We start from the raw sequence: 21,298 nt of genomic DNA on the forward strand, positions 1-21,298 counted from the left end.
GTATCCCTTTTCTAAGAACGTGTCCATTTCGTGGAAGTTATGGAATTTCTTGGCATAAAACTTTTTCTACTTTCCTCTTATCTTTTTAATGTCTGTGAAAGCTGTAATGATGTCTCCTCTTTCATTTCTTATATTGTTCATCTGTACATTCCTTTTTTCCTTACCGCTCTTGCAGGAGGTTTATACAGCATCTACTTGACATTGTGATTGCAGCTGATGTTTGTAGGAGAGTTTAAGATCTAAGGTATTTCAGGGAGGAAGAGGCTTCCGAATAAAAGTTAAAACCTTAAATGATCATCTCAAAAAATCAGACACAAACGCAACAGGGGAAACAGACCAAACAGTTCATTACATCAGCCAAATAATACATCTGGGCCAAGCATTGGGTCATGAAGATAAAAATATATTTCTTGGCCTTGTTCTGTCATCAGATAATAAAGTACATCAAGTTTTGGACATTTTTTAGCTAAAATAAAAATTTGCTGAAGTCAGCTTCCAAACTGCATGAGGAATTCCTATTCCAACCTGGAAGAGAGCTTCCAGGTGGATCCTTTTTGGCAAAGACTGGTATCATAGCATCAGCATTGGAAAGACAAACTTTGTTTGAAGCTCTGAGCCTTTGAAAAAGTTTTTTAACCTCTCTGAGCTTCGGTCTTCAAAATTGTAAATAATACCTAGCTCATTTGTGTATAAGAGGATTAAGTGAGATAATACGTATAAGGCACTCAATAAGTAAATGGCAACTGAATCAGAAGGTTTTTCATGCCAAGTGATGGAACACAACTCAAATTTAGTTTATGGGGAAAAAAGTATGGATGTAATGTCTTTTTGATGTATCAACTTGGCTAGGCTCAACTCTAGCCCACAGAATTCCCTTTCTAGTTAGTTTCCATTTATGTTGGGCCAATGGGAATATTCTTGCTCAAGAGTTGGAAGGCAGAAGGGAGGCAGCAGCCATTTTGTAGTTTTCACACACTTCCCTGAGGTATCTAATCAAATACAAATCTGGGTGTTTCAGTGAAGGAATTCTGCAGATGTGATTTAAAGTTCCCAATCAGGGTGGGCATGGTGGCTCACACCTGTAATCCTAGCACTTTGGGAGGCTGAGGCGGGTGGATTGCTTGAGCTCATGAGTTCAAGACCAGCCTGGGCAACATGGCAAAATCCTGTCTCTTCAAAAAATAAAAAAAAAATTAGCTGGGTGTGGTGATGTGTGCCTGTAGTCCCAGCTACTTGGGAGGTTGAGGTGAGAGGGTGGTTTGAGCCCAGGAGGCAGAGGTTGCAGTGAGCTGAGATCACGCCACTGCACTCCAGCCTGGGTAATAGAGCCAGACCTTGTCTCAAAAAAATGAATAAATAAAACAAAGTTCCCAATCAGTTGACTTTAAGTTAATCAATGGAACCTGGGCAACATGGCAAGACCTCATCTCTGCCAAAAAAAAAAAAATTTTTTTTTAATTAGCTGGGTGTGGTAGCACATGCCTGAAGTCTCAGCTACTCAGGAGGCTGAGGCAAGAGGATCACTTGAGTTCAGGAAATGGAGGCTGCAATGAGCCATGATTGTGGCTCTGCACTCCAGCCTGGGAACAGAGCATGACCCTGTCTTAAAAAGAAAAAAAATTAAAAAGTTAATTAATGGGAGATTATCATGGGTGGGCCTGACTTGAGCTCCTTAAAAATGGGCCTTCTCTGAGGGAGATCCTCCAAGTAGCTGCTGGGTCAACAATTGCTCTCCTTTCCCCTTAGAACTTTCTTCCTGACTGCAGCTGAAGGACATCATCAAGCTTCAGCTCTTGCCATGGGCTTCCAGCCTACCTGTGACCTTCCCTTGCGGCTGCCTGCTGCAGAGGAAAAGTTAAATATTAAATTTGAACTCAATTGAACGTGGACACAAACAATGGTCACTAAGCCCCAGAACAGATTGCATGAGCCCCTTGAGGCATTCATCCAGCAATGTTTCGGAGAAATCTGCTCCTGTACGTTAGTTATTGAAAAACAACGGACAGCTGCAAAAACAAGTTGATCTTTTTGTGTTCCTGGAGCCCAGTCATGAAGGGCCCTCATGACTAGGCCTCATGCCAAACAACTCGTTACAAAAGAGCTAGGGTCCCAGGCCGTGCTGAAGCTCCATGAGACCTTTCCTCGTCTGTGCACAGACTGGCGGCCGACTCTGGAACCCAGATTGTTGCTTCCCGGTCTAGTGATCCTTCCTCCATAGTCTGGTGAGTGTAAATATATATATACATATTTTTTCCCTTCTCCCCTTCCCGCTGCAATTTGCATTTTATATCATTTGCTTGTTATATCTGTATTGCTATATATGTGGGATAAAGGTTGCTTACTCTTAAAAGGTATTGTATGTCTTTTCTTTTCCCCTCGTGCGTTTCCTGCACAGAACATTTTTTGGCATCACGAACAGGATTCGAAAACAAAAGTATGCCGCTTTTTGGCTGCAAGGACAGGAATGGAAGCTCGGGGACTTCCCATATCCCAGGATGGGAACTCCCCCAGTTTTCCCCCTTGGCAATTGAATGGTCCAGGGGAACTGGCCTTTGTGAGAACTGGGAGTCTAAATTAGTGCAATTTGAACCTTTGGCTGTGCGTGAAGTGCTGCAGGGGATTCCAGTGGGCAAAGGAGATGCCAAGGAGATCTGGCGTGGATGGTGCTTGCTTACTGCTTATAAGTTAATGTGTCAAGATAGGATCCCTATCTTGCTTGCTACAATAAAAAAGTAAGCTGGAAAAGGAAAATGCTGACTTAACTTCTAGGCTGGCTTTGGCCCAATGCCAGGCCTATGTCCTGACTGATCAAGCCCAAAGCTACCAGGCTATTGCTGACAAAACAGCTGTCTGGGTGGCCTGGTACAAGTATAAGAACAGGCAAGGCAAGGTGGATAGGCAGAAGGTACAGGTAGCTCTTGCTCGAGTAGGCCCTGAGTGGGACCCAGACACATGGGATGGAGATATGTGGGATGATGATGAAGAAGGGACCACTTACTCCCCTGATGAATAAAGGGAACCTGCTGAGGCCAGACCCCGGAGGCGGCCACGGGCCATATAGCGGGGGCGGGACGGACAGATGGTCTGGAGAGACGCTGTAGAAGACTTTACCCAGCAGGAAATAACGGACATTTTGCAAACCTTTCAACAAAAGGGAGGGGAAAGTGTAATTACTTGGTTGGTTCGAGTTAATGAACAGGGTGCCAATGGCATTAGAGTGGACTCAGGGAATGTTTTAAAGTTTGTTACCCTCTCATGGGTACCCAAAATTCAGCTGGCTCTTCGAAATTGGGCTACTGCACCCCACCCTACTAATGATGAGGGAAATGTTTTAGATGAAATATCTTTGTGGCAATTGGCCATCAATGCGGCCAGACAGAAATATTCCACAGAGGATGCCTGGCCAGATGGGGGAAAGCCCTGGCATACGCTTAAGGAGTATGCTATGTGGTTAAAGGAGGAGGCAATGGAAACAGCTGTGGTGCTGGGAATGGCTGATAACATAAAGGCAACACCTTTAAGTCCTACAATCCGCAATAAGATTTTAAAGATTGCTCCACCTGCTTATAGAATGGTGTTAACATCTTTATTATTTTCCCATAGAGATACTCCCACACGGGAGATACTGGAACAACTAGGTCAGCTACAGGACTTGGGGGATCGGATGCCCTGTGGGGAGGAGAGGATTAAGGAGTGGGGCAGACAATTTGTTCCCAGAGAACAAATTGATGGCAAGGAAGCTAAAGAGTTATGGAAACTATATCAACAAAAAGTGAGGAATGTGCGCCAAATGACAACAGGTGGGCCCTCTAGTTTTGGGCCGGGAGTCACCCCTGGCATGCCTCCATTGAGTACCCCTGTAACCCAGCCATCGGGAGGCTCTTACCAAGAATTATTGGATTCTTTAGCTGGACTATGACAGGAAGGCTAGGCCCCTTTGCAAATAAAGTGCATAGATATGCACCCATATGTGAAGCTTAACATCTATTGGAAAAACAATACTATTACTACTCTAAAAGCCCTAATTGATACAGGGGCTGAGGCCACTCTAATATATGGAAACCCTAGTACATTTCATGGACCCAAAGTGGTCATTTCTGGTCTCAGAGGAAAAGAGATTCCTGCCTGCTATTCTGCTATACAAATGAAAATAGGAAATAGCCATGGAAAAAAAACATAAAGTTATGATTGTACCCATCCCCAAATATGTTATTGGCATTGACATCCTAAAAGGGAGAACTCTCTACTTGCCAGACGGCCAAGACTCCTTCGAAGTCAGGTCCTTAAAGTTAGTCTGCCCAGTTACCACAGACAAATTGCATTACGAGGTAGATATTCCTGCTGCCACTCAAATAATAAATTTGAAGCAATATTATATTCCAGGAGGACACAAGGAAATTACTGAAACCATTCAGAATTATGTAGCAGCGGGTGTCTTAGTGCCCACCACCAACCAGTAGAATAATCCTATTTGGCCCGTTAGGAAATCTGATGGGAGTTGGCATATGACCATGGATTATCAGGCCTTAAATAAAGTCTCTGCCTCTAACTGCTGCTGTCCCGATGTAATAACCATTGTTGAACTGGTCCAGCAGCATCCCGGAACATGGTATGCTGTAATTGATCTAGCCAATGCCTTCTTTACCATCCCTTTAAACCCCCAGATATGGGACCAATTTGCTTTCACATGGGACAGGAGACAATATAGTTTACTTGCTTGCCTCAAGGGTACGTACATAGCCCCACCATTTGCCATCGGCAAGTTGCTGAGCATTTAGATGCTACAAGGCCAGAACTAAATTATTAGGGACTTCAAATCAGTCATTATATTGATGATATTTTAATTCAGGGGGAAACTGAAGAACGAGTCAGCCGGGGTTTGGAGCAGGTAAAAACCCAGCTCCTATCTCAAGGATGGGAAATTAACTCTAGTAAGATTCAAGGACCTGCACAAACTGTAAAGTTCCTTGGTGTCCTATGGAATGCAGAGAAATAGTCCATTTTACCAAAGGTTAAGGCTAAAATACTAGAATTTGCCACCCCTACCACTAAAAAAGAGGCCCAGAAATTTATTGGCTTGTTTGGATTCTGGAGACATCATATTCCCCACTTGGGTAACATTTTACAACCTCCGCATGCAGTCACTAGAAAACGCTATGACTTTCACATGCGAAACAAGCAGTGCAACTGGCTCTGGATCTATGGCCCATACAGGATGGGCCAGAAGAACTGCAAGTAACTGTCCTAGATCAACATGCTAATTGAAGTCTTTGGCAGAAACAAGATGGGAAGAGGGTACCTTCGGGGTTTTGGACGGGGAAACTGTCAGAGGCCGGCAAAACTTATACCCCTTTCAAGAAGCAATTGTTAGCTTGTTGTTGGGCTTTGCCGGAAACAGAGTGCCCCTGCTTCAATCATGATGTCATTATGAGGCCCAAAATTCCTATTATGACTTGGGTCATGAGCTCCCCAAAAATCACCAAATAGGGCACACCCAAAAAAGTTGCATCATCAAATGGAAATGGTACATACAAGGTGGGGCTAAGCCGGGGCCAAAGGGGCTATCGTTTTTACATGAGGATGTACAAAATTTGCCAACCCAGGACACCACCAAGCAAGTCCTGCAGATAAGGAAAGAGCCACCGTCCCCCGCCACTCCCGCCACCTACAATGGGGCAAATCCTTTAAAGAACTAAACCCAGAGAATCAGAAACACATTTGGTTTACTGAAGGATCCGCCAAATACATTGGTGGGACCCGATGCTGGAAGGCTGTGGCTCATAATCCTGTTAAAAACATGAGCATTTCTGTTGAAGGAAGGGGTGGGAGCAGCCAGCTGGCTGAACTGGTGGCTGTCCTCCGAGCTATTCAGGAGGAGGCTGGAGCTATTCAGGATTTGTCACTTGTATACCGACTCCTGGTCAGTAGAAAATGGTCTCACTACTTGGATGCCCCAGTGGCAACAAAACAAATGGTTAATTGGGAATAAAGATGTTTGGGGAAAACAATACTGGGAAGATATCTGGATCCTGGTGCACACTACCATTATCACCGTTTTCCATGTTGATGCTCATGCGTCTCTGCTTTCTCTTGACAGACTAATCAGCAGGCTGACCAACAAGCTAAAACTTCCACTATTACTGCAGACTCAGGCCCAGAAGAACCGGATTGGCTGCGCTCATGCAGTGGGTGCATCTCCAGTGAGGACATCTAGGCATCCAGGGAACCATGGCTTGGGGAGAGCAAAGAGGGATATCATTACCGCAGGATGTGGTTCACACAACTTTATCCCAACGCACTACACGCCAACAGTTAAAAACTAAGCCAGTTCCTCAGAGGGTTTTGGGGCACACTCATAGGGGAAAAATGCCAGGACAAATTTGGCAAATGGACTATACTTGTCCTTTGCCACTTCTAAAGGGTGCCAATATATATGTACTTCTGTAGACACCGGCTCAGGGTTCCTAGTAGCCTGCGCTTATGCTAATGCTAACCAAACTAACACTATTAAAACCTTAAACATCCTAATTCTATATTATGGTGTGCCCATACAAATTCAAATGGACAGTGGCTCCCATTTCAAAGGTAAGGCTGTACAAACCTTTGCAGCCCAACATGGCATAGAATGGATTTTCCACATCCCATGCCACCCACAGGCAGCTGGCCTAATCGAAAGAATGAATGGGTTATTGAAAAAACAGCTAAAGGTGTTAGGGCAAGGTAAGTTAGAAAAATGGAACGATCTCCTGTCTGAGATACTACAAATTTTAAATAATCGGCCATTAACAACATCTGAAACCCCACTGAGCCAAATGCTTATCCTACACTTACAAATTGCTAAGTGTGCAGGTGTAGTCCAACCTGTCTTGCTAAAATGCTGGAAAATCCACCCACTCCCATGGAGGAGTACAAGAGGAGCCGCCAGTTTGGACTTATATAGTTTAAAGCCTGGGATAATTCCTGCCCAAAGTACATACACGGTAGCCACCGGCTTAGGAGTTATTATAGGTATTATACCTTGCAAACATTATGGGTGGATTACATTCCAATCAGGTCTTGCAATGCGGGGTATTAGAGTACACGGGGGTATAACTGACAGTGATTACCGGGGAGAGTTAAAGGTCATTTTATACAATACCACTCCAGATTCTTATGCTATAAAACTGCAGATACCAGTTGCTCAATTGTTAGTGGTACCTTGTCAGCAATTAACCCTGTAGGAAATCTCTGCCCCAACAGAGGCTACATACAGAACCAGGTTATTCAGATCCACTGGTACTAGTGGCTTAAATCCTGGAGCCAAAATATAGGTACAGCGTCCATCAGATCCCACCCCTCAGGCTGGTGACCTTGTAGCTATGGGAGCAGAAAATGAAGGCATAGTACAATTTCCTAAATATGAAAAAACAATATCATGTTCCCCTCCACTTTTGCTATTACAGGGAATGACCTATCTACTGATGTGTCTTGTGTCTTTGTGTCTGAGGCCTAGAATGAATTTATTACCTGGTAGCCACCGCTGCAAAAGAGCTCAACCGCAGTCAGTGCTGGTATGTGTCGAGTTGCCAGAGGCTGCAGGGAATGGATTATCTTAGAATATTATCTCTGCTAATATTTCCAAGTGGCTATGTCGCTACCAATGGGGTTGGGAGAATAGCACCTGTAGTACAACCTGAACTTCTTTTAACCAAACTAAACAGTCTATTCTTGCCCAAATTCAACAAAAGGCGACATCCACCCTTGCAATGAGTCAAAAGCTTTTGTATCCTACCTGATATGCCTGGAACAGTGTATACTGGGAAACTGTCATACTGGTAGCTGGACTCCTTATGGCCCCCCCTTTGTTTGGGGGCCTTAAATAGCTTCCCCAATGACACTCTGGGGTTTCTTCCACCAGACAGTTGTCAGCACATATTCCAAATCAATAACAGTGCCCCCAGTGAAACACAGCACCTTTGTTACTTAAATTACACATTACAGCAATACGATTGTAGTAGAACTCTTCCCCTTCCCTGGGGGGCCCTCTGGGTATGCGGATCCTATGGGTGGTGATACCTGCCCCCGAACTGAACGGGGAGATGCACTTGGGGGTGGCCATTAATTCCATTCACTATCTGGGATAATATTCCCCTCCCCAGTAATCTAGTTACTTACAAATATTGCTGGTTACAAATGCGCCGGACTCCCTGGTGGTGGTACCATATCACTGCTGGTACAATCCTGCTTCAACAACAAATTAAAATATTAAGCTTGCATGTAGAAAAAGCTCTTAATGCTAGTAGCACTGGACTTATGTTGTTATCAGACGAATTTGCTCAGGGGCGTACTGTTGTGTTGCAAAATCAAATGGCATTACACATCCTTACAGCAGCCCAAGGAAGGGTTTGCGCCTTACTGCATGCTGAATGTTGTGTGTATATCCCTGACAATTCTCACAATATTACTCTCCTTGCCCAAGACATGCAAAAACAAAGCAGTTAGAATATAACCATGGGCACCCCATCGTGAATTGGCTGTCCAACTGGCATTGGCGTTGGCTGTGGTGGGTGTGGTTTTTATTAATTGTGCTTTTAATTCTCCTGTGTTTACCCTGTATCTGTAATCTATATCAACTATGCCTTCCCCATGTATCTTTACACGTTTTATCCACAACTGAGTATCAAATTGAGGCCGAATGTGGAGGAAAAGTTAAATATTTAATTTGAACTCAATTGAACATGGACATAAACAATGGTCACCAAGTCCCGGAAGAGGTTGCATGAGCCCCTTGAGGCATTCATCCAGCAATGTTTTAGAGAAATCTGCTCCTGTACGTTAGTTACTGAGAAACAACAGACAATCACAAAAACAAGTAGACCTTTTTGTGTCCCTTGAGCCCAGTCTCGAAGGGCCCTCGTGACTGGGCCTCATGCCAAACAATTCATTACAAAAGAGCTAGGGTCCCAGACCACACTGAAGCTCCATGAGACCTCTCCTCGTCTGTGCACGGACCGGCGGCCCACTCTGGAGCCCAGGCTGTTGCTTCCCAGTCTGGTGATGCTTCCTCCATAATCTGGTGGTGTAAATATATATGGACATATCTTTTCCCTTCACTCCTTTCCACTGCAATTTGCTTGTTATATCATTTGCTTATTATATCTATATTGCCATATACGTGGGATAAAGGTTGTTCACCCTTAAAAGGTCTTGTGTGTGTGCCAGGCGTGGTGGCTCATGCCTGTAATTCCAGCATTCTGGGAGGCCAAGGCGGGTGGATCCCCTGAGGTCGGGAGTTCGAGACCAGCCTGACCAACATGGTGAAACCCTGTCTCTACTAAAATACAAAAAATTAGCCGGACATGGTGGCATGCGCCTATAGTCCCAGCTACTTGTGAGGCTGAGGCAGGAGAATCACTTGAACCCGGGAGGCGGAGGTTGCACTAAGCTGACATCGCACCACTGAGCTCCAGCCTGGTGACAGAGTAAGACTCCGTCTAAAAAATAGAAATAAAAATAAAAAAGTCTTGTGTGTGTGTCTTTTTTTTCCCCCATGCATTTCCAGCACAGAACACCTGCCCTACAGACTTCAGACTTGTTTAGCCACAATTGTGCCAGCCAATTCCTTATAAGTCCATCTCTCTCTCTCTCTCCTTCTCTCTCTCTCTCCTCCTCTCCTATCTATATTATTCTACTGGTTCTGCTTCTCTGGTTTAACCCTAGACTTACATGGCTGGGAAGTCCATAGAAGGGCTCAAATTATGTCTATAAATATTCTAATTTCTATATGTATATCTCCATCTCCACCCTTCCCCACTTCCCCGCCCCCATCTCTCAGCTCTCAGCTCTGCTCCTCTCTGTGTGTGGCTTCAGTCTGCAGACACTGGCTCGCTCCTTGTGGTGAGAAAGATGGCCTCTGAAAACCCCAAAATCACACCCTTCCAAACAAGGCCAGCAGAAAGAGACTTCTTTCTCACAGGAAGTGGTTCTCATCATTCCATCTTTGGTAATGGGCCCAGCTCTTGAATCAGTCACTGTTGCCAGGGTACCATGATTGAGTACTGAGTTTGACATGGCCTGTAATGGGTGGCATTCTGTGACTGACACCCTCCATCAAACCTAAAGGAGTGGATAGAAGTACTCCCAAAGAAATAGGTGGTACTGCAACCAGAAAAGGGGTGTAGGGATGCATGCTAGACAGACATAACTGTAATGACCAAGGTCTACTAGAAGAAGCTAGTGAACCTCTTGGCAATGAAACTTCTAAGTCACTGGTCTTGAACTACATGAGCTTCATGTTTGGGCTTCCCTCTACGTGTTGACTTCCAGAGCCAATCTTCTGGTTGCCTTTTCTGGATGCAACGTACTTGTGCAAAATGTGATCTTAAAGACAGAACCTCAGCTTGGTGTCTACTCACACCTCCACTTCCACCCAGCTGCGTGACTGTGGTCAGAGCAAGTCATTTCTCTGTGCCTCTATTCTCCATTTGTTTAATACAAATTTCACACCCACGCTTCCCACTCCAAAAGACCAGGAGTGTGGAATTAGATCATAAATTAGAATAGTACTTTTATTTCAGCTCTTTGGATCAGGTGGTTTATTTCCTGCTTCTTCTGTGGATAGAGCTTCCCCTCCTCCTTCCTAAAGTAACATTTGTCCTCCCCACTGGTCCCCTGAAGCCATAATGGTATCATGTTTGCAGAAGAACATGATGAGGGAGAAGAATGCTTCTAAAGCCAAGATTGATAAGAGAAGTGAAGGCATGAGTCCCCCCTCCTCCCATCTTCCCACTGAGAGGACTGCTGGAGCCAGGGTGCCCTGCTGGACTTAGGGTGGGTCTCTGTTCTAATGGAAGGGACCTCTCCTCTTTAAGTCTTCTTTAAAAAAAAAAAAAAAAAGGGAAAGCAACTTTGTCAGTAGAGCAATACTCAGGACAGGCAGTCTAGATTTAGATGCCAGCTGTTTACAGAAGTATTTGGAAAACTTAGTGCTTCTGGGAAGTCAGAAGAGAGGGATGAAGGGTAGCAGAAACTATCCAACCTGTGGGAAGGTGAGCTTGGGCACAGCATTCCGAGTGGGAGAAGATGGGGCCTAGGACCCAGAGTAACAACAAGGGTCACTGTCAGACAACCTTATACAGCCTTTAATGACCCAAGGACGAATCTTTGCCACACTGAATTTAAAGTGCTGATGATCTGAGAAAAACAGGCTGAGAGGAGCTCTAGCAAGGCTGAGGAGGAGATTACTGTCTAGGATCTAAGGAGTCCCGCAGTAGACACTCAGAGCTAGCACTTTACCTTGGCAAGTCACATTTCTTATGCCAACAGTTTTATTTACATTTTTCCAAAGTGGATAAGGCTGGGGCTGATGACCAGGTTACTGAGAAGAATGTGGAAGGCTGTTAAGAGAGAGAACACGAGAGCCAGCAGAGGCCTCTCTGGTCTAAAAGCAGCTGAACTTGGACAGACTTTCATTCTCTTAAGAACCAAGGACTCCTAGACTGTGCACTACTGAAACGTGGGCAGAATTCTGAACCACACCTGGAAGCCGAGGGGACACGCCCCCAGAGGCGTCTTCCCTTCATGGAGAAGCCGCTTAAAGGGCAAGAGGGTTGATTCCAGAGAAGAACAAGTAGCCTCTCAGTTAGTAGTTATTAACATGTGGCTACTTAAATTTAAAGTTAAATTAATCAACATTGATTAAAACTTAAAATTCATTTCCTCAGTCGCACTGGTCATATTTCAGATGTTCAATGTCCACATGTAGAGGCTGGTGGCTGCCATACTGGACAATGTAAATAGAGAATATTTTCATCATCTCAGTAAGTTTGATTGGACAGCTCTGAGTTAGAATCAAGGTGGGGATGCATATTAAAAAGATGCAACATCAAAGTGGCTTAAACAAGATAATGATTGTTTTTTGTTTTTTTTTTCCTAAAATTTTAGGTCAGTAAAGTAGCTTAATTCCCCAGAGTCATTAGGACTGCCTATGCTCCTGTGGTGGCTACAGAGTCACAGACCCAGGATCCTTTTATCTAGACACTCTGACATTCCTAGGATGCCAGGAAGGGCTGTCTGCATGGCTCAAGTGGTGCACCAGCCAGTGGGAAGAGGGAAGGAGAGAGTGCATCTTTTCCTTTCAAACGCATCCCCTAGACCTGCATAGATCTCTTCCACTTATATCCGCTGGCCTCATCTAACTACAAAAGAGGCTAGGAAACTTTACTCTAAATTAAAGGTTAAATAAACGATCTAAATCACACTTTGGGAGCCTGAGGCAGGAGGATTGCTTGAGCCCAGGAATTCTAGACCTGCCTGAGCAACATAATGAGATCCTGTTTCTACAAAATAAATAAATTAATTAATTAAAACATTAGCCAGGCATGGTGGCACATAGCTGTAGTCTCAGCTACTCAGGAGGCTGAGGCAGAAGGATCACTTGAGTCCTGGAGGTTAAGGCTGCAGTGAGCCGAGACCGCACAACTACACTCCAGCCTGGGTGACAGAGCGAGATTCTGTCTCAAAGAAAAAAATCTAAATCAAATATTTAAAGCTCATTACTATGGAGGAAGGAGGGAATGGTTGGGGAGGGCGTGTAGCAGTTTCTTCCATGGCAGTTATGTATAGTATATGAATCCGTTTCTGCCAATATTCTCTTTTTTGTCATCTTTCTCTTTGCTGTCTCTCCTATTTCCTCCCTCTTCCTTTTATCCCACTGACCCCTGCACACACACCCCCACCCCAGGTATCAGGAACCATACCTAGTTCTTTCGCATGCACAGTCTCATGTTATCATCACAAGCACCCTATGAGGTAGGTATTCATTACGCCCATTTTACAGATAAAGACACTGAGGCTTAGAAAAGTTAAATAATGAGGCCTGCCTAGTTCCTAAGAATTGCTGGAGAGATTGGTCCCAAAGGCTTTCTTCCCACATTCACTCAGTTCCCCTTGCTTCTTCCCCTCTGCTTGTCTGAGGCCCATCTCTTCTCTTTGGATTCTCTCCCCAACCTCTCCCTCTGCTCACCTCCTGACTCCCTCCCCTTTCTCCCTGGCTTTTGGCTTTCATTCTTCTTTTCTGTCTCCCAGTGCAACAGGCCAGTCTCACTCAGCCCACTACACGCTGGCCCCACTCAGCTCCTAATAAATCTATGAAGTTGTAATCAATCTATAAATCAGCTCTCCTGATTAAACCTGGTGAGGATTAGGGTTGGGTTTCCCTGTAATTACAGCTGAAGATCTGAACAATAAACCAAATTGACTGGCAGAAAAAACATGAGGTTACCTCCAAACACCCTATCTGTTCTCTCCCATGGTTCATGTGGCCAGGCCCTGACCTCAGATGTCTGGCTCCCTGCAGTCCCCTCCCCAGCCCCAAGACAGAGCGTGTGAGGACCAGAACAGACCTCTAATCTTGGGCTAGAGAACGGGGTCTGTAAGTGGGCAAGGAACCTCCAGAGCTCTAATCGTCCCACTCATGAAAACCCCGTCTCCTCTGGGTCCTGGGTAATGAGGCTCCCTCCTTCAGCTTCATGAGGTTTCTCTCCTTCCACTTGGGTACAGAAGTGGGTGAGGACAGGACTTTCTGAGAGGTGTCAGTCCCCTCACTTGTCTGGAGACTGCCTTTGATTTGGGCTATTTCTGACAGAAACAGAAGGGGACCGCAGGCAGCAGTGAACATGACAGAGGGGACTAAAGATGGTCGGGGAGGCGTTTGCTAAGAAGGACAGAGGATGACAGTGCCCTGGAAACTGAAAATCAATCTCCTCTGCTTCCCCCTCTCCAGAGACTGTGGTGGAGTTGGGACAAGCACCCCTGGTTGAGGCAGGGAGGCTGACTCTTCCTCCCACCCTCCTAAGAATCCTTACTGCCAGGGTTAGGCTTCTGTAGCTTCCTCCCCCAGCCCCCAACTCCACTTCCCTGCAACACACGCCCACACCCAGGGCTGAGCACAGAGGCTGGCACATCCCGGGAGTTCGATCAATGTGAATTGAATTCGCCCACTCATTCAGGCACCAATCAATCTCTGTCTCTCCACGTGCAATTTTTATTATTCAGCTGTCCCAGACATCCCCCAATTCACTGATGTCTTTTTGGAAGCAGTGGGAGTCCCAGAACTGATGACTCTCTAGAGGATGGAGAAGCCAGGAGGAATCCAGAGAGAAACAGGAAAGGGGAGAGAAAAAAGGAGAGAAGTGGACTTGGGGAGAGAAGGAGAGAGACAGCGAGACAGAGAGGCAGAGACATCATGCCTTTTTCCTTGAAGGTCATCTTTACTAGGCCTCCGAGGTGAGTCATGTGCCATTATACTCCCTACTCTGCAGTTTAACTAAACAAGTCATGAACTAAAAAACAAAACAACAGCAAAAACAAAGCCAATCAAGAAAGCAGGTGCTCTCAGTCCTGGACATCCTCAAATCAGCAAAGATGGGTCCCAAGCAAAGACCCAGTGTCTTCTTAGTGTTCTGTTTCCAAGTCCTTCAGTGACACTTCCTCTGGCTCTAAAAGCGGGAGGCCCAGCCCTGGGACCCCTGACCCAGCTAGCCTGGCTCCAGCTCCCCAGCTCCTCTGTCCCCGCTTCACGAGGCAGCACGCTGGGCCCAGGCTGCTTTGGCATCCATTAGTTGCGTGGTCTCATGTTTCCTGTGATGACACATGGGGACATGAAGCTCTGTTATTCTGGCAGGCACCACAGACTGGTCTCTGTTGGCATTTGGTTCCTGGGCGTAGGTTGGTTTCTCACTTATGGCAGTACCTCTGAGGCTTCAGGGGAGGCTCTGGGCTGCCATGTGGCAAAGGGCTCCCTGAAGGCCCTCAGCCTGTATCCAGGGCAATTCTTTTCGCTCCATGCTCAGCCCCTCCCAGGCCAGTCAGGGGCCGACTCAGAGAGCCCCAGCCATGGCTGTACCCAGGGAGGTGTGCAGGGCATGGAAACCAAACAACTGAGGACAGGAAGTGTTCGGATCAGGAGTGGCAGTATCACACGGGCTTGGACTCTGACATTCCAGGGAGGGGACCATCCTACTTCTGCCACTCATCAACTTGTGACCTTGGGCAAGAGGCTTAGACTCTCAGAGACTCAGCTTCCACATTTCTAAAATAGGACCTTCTTCGTAAAGTTGATATGAGGACTACATAGAGTGCTTAACACGGTGCCCAACACATGGTAAGTGCTCGATAAATGGGACTATTACCATGATCATTATTATTAACACTTTACAGAAGAGACTGGGACAATTCTTTTGGTACTGAGCCCCTGCAAAATGCAAACACACGAAGCGTAGGTGGTTTATCAGATAAGTTATGTTCTGGGGTGGTGGGAGGAGCAGACATAACCCCCAAAAGATGGCCCTATTGGGTGGCAAAGTAAGCGGTGATCTAAGCAGAGTGATTAAGAGCCACCTTCCCAGCATCCAAATAGTGAGGACTCACAGCATAATGGTGTTTCAGTCAACAACATACCACACAGAGTAGTACACTGGTCCCTTAAGATTACAATGCCATATTTTTACTGTACCTTTTCTATGTTTAGGTATGTTTAAGTACAAAAATACTTGCCATCATGTTACAATTACCTACAGTATTCAGTACAGTAACATGCTGTACAGGTTAGTAGCCTAGGGGCAATAGGCTATATGCCATATAGCCTAGGTGGCAAACTCAATGATGTTTGCACAAGGACAAAATCACCCAATGGCACATCTCTCAGAACATAATCCCTGTCATTAAGCAACACTTAACTGTAAACCATTTTTATGATTCACTAGTCATGGACCCCTAACATGTCTCCCCCGGTCACTTCTTTGGAATAAGGCAGAAGCCCCAAAGACCATGCAGAGTCCCCTTTGGGGACTTCTTTGATCCAATTATGTCTATCTTGTCTGACAGCTGGGAGAAAATTTGTGTTAGGATAAGACAGAAAACTGAGTTGCTATGAGCACGTCTGGACTGGAAGAGCTGTGCATGGTAGGGGCAGGTGGCAGGGGTGGCAGGGTGTGAGTCCTCACAAGCGAAGGAAGGGATTAGGGTACTGGATCCTGAGGTCTCCAAAAGAGGAGTGTGGGAGACACCCCCCAGGATTCCCGTCCCCTGGCCGTTCACACCCTGTATATCCCCCTCCCCTTGAGCTTAGGTGGGACCTGAGACTTGCTTCTAGCCAATGCACTATGGGAAAAATGAAGGGACTTTCAGAGGTAATTGAGGTCCCAGATTGGTTGATTTTGAGTTCATCTAAAGGGAGACTGTCCTGGGTGCGCCCGACTTAATCAGGCAGGCGGCCCTTAAAGAGAAGGGCCTCCTGAGGGCAGAGACTGTCAGTGGTATTATAATACCATATTTTTACTGTACCTTTTCTATGTTTAAGTACAAAAATACCATACTGCCTCATCTCCTGAGGGCAGATGAAATCAGTGGCCAGGCCTTTGTGGCAGGAAGCTGGCAGCCTAGGACCTGAGGGCAAGCCTCCAGTCAAAGCCAGTAAACAGGGGGACCCTCCCCGACCCCATCCCTTGGTACAGTTGCAAGGAAGTGAATGCTGCCAACAGCCTGAGTGAATCTGGGAGTGGGTTCTTCCCCAGGTGAGCCTCCAGAGGGGAATACAGCCCAGGGGACTCTGAGCAAGGGATGCAGTGAAGCCGTACAGACTCTTGACCCAAAAACTGCCATAGAATAATGGGTGTCTTTTCAAGTTGCTAAACTTGTGGCAATCTGTTACAAAGCAATAGAAGACTAATATACGTGTTGAGGGGAGGGTGTCCTGGAACAGGAGGTGGGAGGTGCCGAAGACAGGCTCCAGCTGCGGTACACTGGTCTGCTTCTCACTCCAGGGGGCACTGGTTTTGTCCAAAAGATTCCATCCTGACCACCTTGCTGGCCCCACTCTGTTTTTGTCTGGAGGTGGAAAGGGGTCGTGTTTTGGACCTGAAGCCCTAAGAATGCTTGCCTGAAGCTGAGATGGGAGGGTATCCTCCTTCAGCACACCACCAGGATGCCTCACCCTGAGGACGTGCCAGGCGCTCTGGAGCAAAAGGATCCGGGCTCCCAGGCTTGTCCAGAGAGGGTGCTGCCGGGAGTGTAGGGTGAGCTCCAAATCTAGGGGAGCTCTAGATCTTCCAGTCAGACCTGGAGCTGGACTGGTGCCCTCACATTCCCGCAGTGCCCCCAGGAGTGGTCGTCCCAGCGTCCCTGGCTCTGGCTCTGTCATCTGTGGGTGTCTTAGTGCCTTTAGATAGACTGGGGCCACCCCCAGGTAAGAAGGGCCAAGCCCCCTGAAACTGTACCCCGAGACCGCACCTCGGTGCAGGAGCTGACTCTGGCCCCGGCCCCAGCCCTGCCCCACCCTGAGCACCTCCACTGCCCTCCCTCAATACCAAAGGCCTGGAGGGCTGCCTCCCTACTCCCGTCCTCCACCGCTACACAGGGTCCCCCCTGCAGCAGGGCACTTCGGCTGACTTAATGTCTCTCACGGATAAAATCGCTCTGAGTAGTTTTAAAGCTTTCAATTTTAGCCCTGGAAGCTTTTCCTTAAACAAAAATCTCACAAGAAAACTCAGTCTGCAAGAACGAAAGTGGAGCTGCTCTGATGGAGTGCAAGGTCAGTGGCATCTCCCCAGACAGCCTCCCTTACCCTTCCCCGCCCCTGCCTCCTCTTTCCCTGGCAGCCCCTGAAGGGCTGTGTGGAGCTGAAGTACTTGTGGCAAGCTTGTTTGGACGGTGCTGACCAGGACCCAGTCACCTTTTCCTGTTTGTTTCCCTCAGGGCTGGTTGGGACAGGAAGTCCCGCCCTCTCAACCCCAGTGCAGCTGTCAATCAACGAGAGCACAAAGAATGTTCCCAATCCGCAGACAGAGTCACTTCCACAGCTGGGATCTTCTCCACCTGGAGGACTATGTTCCCCGCCCCACCTTGCAAGTGGCTTGACATGAATTTGTTATCTGTGAGACAAATGTTCTTGGCCTGCCTAGGAGAGCTTTAAATAGACTCCGAGTTAAAAGAAAGCTTATCCATTATTTAGTCCAGCTCTTAGCTCGGGCAAGAATTCCTTACACATTCCCACCAAGAGGCAATCTAGATTCTCTCTGAATACTCCCCACAATGGGTGGCTCACTAACTCACAAAGCAGGTGTCTCACTGTTAGGCAGCTCCTATTAAAATCCAAACCTGCTACCTTACAGCCCTCATCCACTGGCTGTGCCTCTGGAGCTCAAAGAATGAGTCATGAAGTCGTGGAACTTATACTAAAAGGAATGCAGCTCACCCCAGGCTAGTCTTCTCCTCTCCTGTTCCATTCTCCTTAGAGGGCACTTGTGTAGATTATTATATTGGTGGTCAAGGAAACATGTCACTTAGTATTTGTGGACTGTGTATTCCCCTCTCTCATTGACTCTTGGATTATCCTCATGACTTGCTTTGGCCAATGGGATATTAGCAGGCATGAAGCCTTGGAAGCACTTGCAAATTTGGGCTTGCCCCCTTAGGAAGTTCCTCCTTGGAAGCCAGCTGCCATTGCTGAAGGAAGATCAAGTTTGGCTACTGAATGGTGCAAGGCCATGTGGAGAGAGGCCCTGGAGAAGGGTAGTCCATTTTTTCCTTATTTTTTTATGTTTAATGTTTGTGGGTACATACATAGTAGGTGTGTGTATCTTTGGGGTACATGAGATGTTTTGATACCGGCATGCAATGTGGAATAATCACACCATGGAAAATGGGGTATGAAGAGAGGCCATTTTGGATGTTCCGATCACAAGCAAGCTCCCAGCTGAAGGCAACCACAGGAGTGACCTAAGCAATACACAAGGAACAGAAGAGCTGCGCTGCTAAGCTCAGCCAAACCACAGGATCTTGAGAAATAATAAAGTGTTGTTTTAAGCAACTAAATTTTGGAATAGGTTGGTAAACAATGATAGAGAATTGAAAACTACTGATAGAGTTTTTCTAGGAGCACATTTCTAGGATAATACGGCCAAAATTTTTCATCTCAGATCAGCCACTTACAAAGAGTACAGACAACCTGCCTAAGCCAAGAGATAGCAAACATCTTTACTGGAGATACTGGGAGCTCAGCCACTTAGAATTAAATCAGAAGGAGTCAGTCAGAGATGGGAAGGAGTTAGGAGCCTTTGGCTTGAGCAAGTCAGAGAGCCCCGTTTGAATGACAAATTATATGGAACAGCTTGGCTTTCCTCACAAAATAACATTATGCTTCAGTTCAAATTTCTTGCCACTTATAAATTACTTTTTATTTTATTGCCCTACAGACCACGTCCAGATAGGTTTGGATGCTATGCTGTTTTTTATATGCCATTCTCCAAAGCTGTGAAGGTACAAATCATGGGCCATCCCAGGTGGTTTGGGGAAGAGATGTTTTTTCTTTCAAAAACAAGGTTTGGGTACATATTTGTGGTAATGACATAGAAATGAAAACATAGCAAGATCAATTGGAGTTTATAATAGCATTCTGAACAGGGAGAAATAGTGTGACATGCTCCTGGATGAGGCTGCCCCAGCCTTCTCCCAGCATTCACTCCATAAGCCTTTATTGAGCACCTACAGTCCCTGCCTTCCAGGCACTCATGTTCAAGGGAGGAGACTGACAGGTGGAGCAGCAGGAGCAATACAGTGTGATAACGAGGAAGTCTGGGACAAGGAAAGTACCTACAAGAGGCCTGTCTCCTAAAAGAAGCTCTATCTAGGCTGAGAGCAAAAGGGTCAATAGAGCAAGTTGAACAAAGAGAAGGGACATTCATTGATTGCAGAGATTACTAGCTCCTACCCAATATCTATCTATCTCTTTTTCCTGATGATTAGAACATCATTTATCCTGCTAGACAATATTTCTAGCTAAAGGGCTACATTTCCCAGACTCCCTTGTAGCTAGCAATGAATAATGGGATATAAATACAAGTTTATAGGGTTTCTTGGAAGGAGTTCTGACTCAACTAGGAGATACAACCAAGTTCCTCTATTTTTCTGCCTGGAATGTGGACTTGATGGCTGCAGCGCCAGCAGCTATTTTGTATCATAAAGCAAATTTGAGATAGAAACCAACTATTAAGTATGGTAGAGCAGAAAGTTAAGAAGAGCTTGCATCCTGACAACTGTGAAGCTGCTATATCAGCCCTGGAGAGCCACCCTTCTGGCTTCTTTCACATGCCAAATAAATAAATGTCAGATTTAAACTACTTATTTGTTTTGTTGTTGTTGTAATTTGCAGCTGAACCTAATCCTAACTGATATACCTGCATGTGCCAAGGCCCAGAGGTAAGAGAGCACATGACATATTCCTCAGTCTGCAAATGGTTCCGAGTGGATGGAGCTCAATAAACTGTGTGACAGAGGAGGGGGTGGTGAGTGGGACAAGAAAGGGAAGCAGAGGTGAGCCTGGAGTTCTTGGGCAATGGGGCATAGAGGGAAATCATAATTGCTAGCATTTATGGAGGGCTTTAAACAGCAGATTCTTCTCTCCCTATCCTCCACATCTGGAGAAAGGACAGCCTCCTGTTCCCCAGAGACCTAGGACTAGGGAACAAAATGTCCTAAGTTAAAGGGTGTGTCTCAAAATTGGGGACATGGCCACAGACAACTGTCCTTGGATATGAGAACTGCCTCATGACTTCGCTTAAACTAAATTAAACCTTCTCTGGGTCCCATTTTCCAGCGTGATATCAAAGTCAGCTTCCCTCTCCCAAGGGCTGTGCAAGATTAGAGAGCTGAACTTGTAGAAAACCAGGAAAGGCCTCCAGCCTTCCATCATGGAATTGTTTCTAAGTTGCCTGTTGCCAAGACTGGGATGGTCCACGGGCAGCCCAGATAACCGTGAGAATAGGGATCCCCTTGAGGAGCCCAGGTCCACAGCTCGCTGAGACTAGCCTCCTCCTGCATCCGCAGGCCACCCCAGCAGAGGTCTGGCAGCTCCCAGATTCCACCAGGAAACATGGCTTATTCTCTGCCACCCTTGGAAACCCCCAAACCTAACCCTTCACCTTTGCTGGGGAAACCCCTCTTTGCCCCCCTTTTGGGTCGGAGCCTTGTCATTTTCCCCAGTCGAAAGGAATCCAGCTCAATCCTCCCGGGTAAGCCTGAAACGCGGAAGAGATTTGCCTCCCACCTTTCCACACTTTCTGCCTGCCCTGGGGAAAGGGATAATGTAAGGAACTTTAAAAAATACTCGTCATCCAACCATCCAACCATCACTGGCAGCAGAGCCCCTGAAAATCATATAGCCTGGAGCAGCTTGTCACAGAAGATAGTGAGGAAACAGTCAAAGACAAATTTGATTTGATAGAGTCGTAAAGTGGTCTCAGGAGCCAGGGTGAAGAGGCTC

The 21,298-nt window shown here is 46.3% G+C and overlaps 2 long non-coding RNA genes across 2 annotated transcripts; one reads left to right on the plus strand and one right to left on the minus strand.

Annotated features, from left to right (window-relative positions):
- Positions 1 to 1,961: 1,961 nt before the first annotated feature.
- LOC107970392 (uncharacterized) lies at positions 1,962 to 6,528 on the plus strand. Its single transcript, XR_001712975.1, has 2 exons — positions 1,962 to 2,222; positions 6,098 to 6,528. It is a non-coding gene; the product is annotated as an uncharacterized LOC107970392 (long non-coding RNA).
- Positions 6,153 to 17,800, minus strand: LOC107970391 (uncharacterized). Its single transcript, XR_001712974.1, has 4 exons — positions 17,711 to 17,800; positions 8,155 to 8,220; positions 7,507 to 7,572; positions 6,153 to 6,232 (listed from the first exon to the last, which is right to left on the minus strand). It is a non-coding gene; the product is annotated as an uncharacterized LOC107970391 (long non-coding RNA).
- Positions 17,801 to 21,298: the final 3,498 nt, after the last annotated feature.

This window comes from Pan troglodytes, chromosome 1 (genome assembly GCF_028858775.2).
Source record: "Pan troglodytes isolate AG18354 chromosome 1, NHGRI_mPanTro3-v2.0_pri, whole genome shotgun sequence".
Taxonomy (NCBI): Eukaryota; Metazoa; Chordata; class Mammalia; order Primates; family Hominidae; genus Pan; species Pan troglodytes.